This window comes from Octopus bimaculoides, chromosome 22, assembly GCF_001194135.2.
Source record: "Octopus bimaculoides isolate UCB-OBI-ISO-001 chromosome 22, ASM119413v2, whole genome shotgun sequence".
In the NCBI taxonomy this organism is placed as follows: domain Eukaryota; kingdom Metazoa; phylum Mollusca; class Cephalopoda; order Octopoda; family Octopodidae; genus Octopus; species Octopus bimaculoides.
The window spans coordinates 19,374,570-19,377,824 of NC_069002.1; positions in this window are offsets into that span (position 1 = coordinate 19,374,570).

Below are 3,255 nucleotides of genomic sequence, written 5' to 3' on the forward strand. Positions count from 1 at the left end.
ATATGTAAATTTATATATTGATAGATCGATAGATAGATAGATAGATAGATAGATAGATAGATAAATAGATAGATAGATAGATAGATAGATAGATAGATAGATAAATAGATAGATAGATGAAATGTGAGTTTTGTAGTATGTGATATGCAAGTTGTTTTGAATGTGATCTGTGAATTGTGTAAAAACGGCAGATCTGTACGTTATGTAAAGATAACAGTTAGAGTAGCATGAATGAAATATGAACGGGAGTTGTATGGAATAACGGCCATATGAGCTCTGTCGACTGTTAGTGGGAATAGTGCATAGGTAGTGGTTCGTGTCATGACTTCGAAGAGAAAATATTTTGCATCAAAAAATACTTTATGATGTTTAAGATGTTCATGAATATGCTTTAAAATACGCAATAGGAGGCATGAGATCCACAATGTACAGGGAATCGTAGAAATATCTCCATATGAATAGATTGAAGTTTGCAGCCTGGAATATAATTAATAAAAACAACAGGGATTTGAACAGTCAAAAGTAGGTGAAGTTCGGAAAAGGTTGTGATCCGTTCTACTGGAGGGTATATCCTTCTTAGAAAATCTTGAGGCAGATGAATGCTACAGTGAAGATGTTATTGAAATCTGATTGTGTTTGTCTAAGTGTTGTTGTTGTTATATTGATCTCTAGAATTTTGAAGATGACAAGAATTTAAAGCAAAATACGCATTTTAATGATCTGAAATTTTCTGCAAAATTATTGCCACAAAACGGCTGTTGTTGTTGCTGTTGTTGTTGTTCTGTTTGTACTTCTTCAAGACAATTCTTTGTATACTTAGATGCTTTACTCTTGATTTCGATTTTAATGAGTTTTGAAAGTTTATCTTTTGTTGTTGGTGGAAAATTGAATGATTGATATTGTATCGATTATCACTTTGGGAAATTCCTACAATGTAAAGATCTCAAGTGTTTTGCTAAAAATGTTTTCAGTCTTAAATATGAAGGAGGAATATTTAATTATTTGAGTGTATACACACACTCTCCACGCATGTATACATACACACACACTCGCACACACGCATATACATATACGTATAATATGTATATATGTAAATATATATATGTGAGTGTGTGTGTGTGTGTGTGTGTGTGCATGCATGCATATGTATGTATATATGCATGCATATATATGTATGTATATGCATGTATATATATATAAAGATGTGTGTGTATTTGTGTGTGTGTGTGTGTGTGTGTGTGTGAGAGAGAGGGAGAGAGAGAGAGAGAGAGAGACAGAGACAGAGTATTGTGCATGTGTATACGTGTGTAAAAGACACACACAGCTCACTCTTTCTCAATATACATTGGATTTCACTGGGACATTCTATCAGTACTCTTTTCAATTATTAGTGGCTATGGCTTCTGCTATACTGTGGGTTCTTATCTCTTTGTTCTCGGCGTTATCCTTCCGTCAGATTTCATTATAGAGTGCCCTAGCTACGACATCATGTTTCATCGGTAGATGCTACCGTGATGACATTTTCGGACAACTGCTTATGATGTGGGTGATATCTTCGGTGTTTACTCCACAAAGTCTGCATCGGTTGTCATATTTTACTGATTTTCCTGCATCTATATACCTTTTGTGCATCAAGTATTCGTTTGATATTACCTGTTCCTGGTGCAAACTTCACAGTGGGAGGTAGTAATCCGGTAATTGATCCATGATAAACCACTTTTGTGATCAATGTTACTATTATCTCGGAGCTTTCTACTAATATATCCATACATAGTGTTCAACTGATATACGATCATCCTTTCATCTGATGATACATTGAGGTAAAGTCGTGCAACTTCTTTGGACACGTATTTAAGGTTATCAGACAAGGAACGTTACTCAAGGAGTTGCCTTCCATATCTTATGTTATCAGCCACATGTATGAAAACTTGGTCAGGAGATACACTTCGACACTTGGTGGTTAAAAGATGTTGCCGAAGGAATATGATACGACACTCGAAGGCATTTTGGAACGATTTTAAGCCTCTGCCGCCTTGTTTTCGTTTGAGGTAGAAGCAGTTTACTATTTATGTGGAAATTACGTGCGTTTGTTAGTATTTTTCGGGTTTTCACATCAATGCCTCGAATCTCATCAAGCGTCCAACCAAGCAGCCCAAATGTTGGTATGAGTACTGACACTGCAAACACGTTTTATTGAACAGTGGGCCACTGTTTTATTGAATGCAGAGAGTTCTTAGGTCCAAATTTTTTTATTCGGCAGTAATATTTTTAGGGACACGTGCCATTGTAGGGTATGTCGTCATCCACTCCTAAAGGCCTGTAACATTCCTCATCAGACACAGGGTAAGCAGTCAATCATTGATGAAAGTGCTACTAGTCTGGTTTACAGTTTTCCCCCATTTCACAATCATATAATAACATTTATCCTAACGAAACCCTAACCCTACATCCTTTGAGAATGTTTTAACTAGGTGAAGGCTCTTTTTTATTTCGCGCATATTCTTTGCATAAAGTTTCAAGCCCTCCACAAAGAAAACACTCTGATTTTGGTTTTTGTTTCTTTGTGAACCAGTGAGATATCCTTCAGACTTCCTTAACATGAATGACAAGGAGTCTACAGAAATTATAAAGTACATCACAAAGAGGCTGTCCCCTTGAAATATGCCTTTGCGGGCCCACAATGAAGCCAAGTAAGCTATGGCTTTGATTGTGCTCACCAGAACTTTAGCAAGTTGAAGGGCTTCTAACATCCATGAGTGGGGAACAGAGTCAAAGGCTAGCTACATTGAAACTAAGTTCCTCCTATGCTCTCACACCTCTGACATCACAGTTTTGTTGATTAACAATTGCTTGGTATATCCCCACCAAACTCTCTTCTTCCCAGCTGCTTGTTCCCCTCTGGTGATGTTATTGTTTCACAATGGTCCTGAAGGAAGAGGTTTAAGCATGCTGTATATATCATATACATTAAGTTCTATCGTGCAATTGGCCGGTAGTCTTTAGCTATGTGGGTGGTTCTGTATTTGAGGATCAACTTTGTCTCTACCAAAGCTAATCAGTTTGGTATGTTACTGTTCCCAATGAGAGCTTGTTGGTACAGATTGATAAGACATGGTCGGCAGAAGGTTAGCATCTTGTACTAATATCCAACAATCATGTCTCCTCCAGATGTTTTTCCATCCTGGAGTTTCTGGATCACAGTTACAAGAGTATCACCATCAATGCTGTATGCCTTGGGTGTAGTGCAAGAGCAAT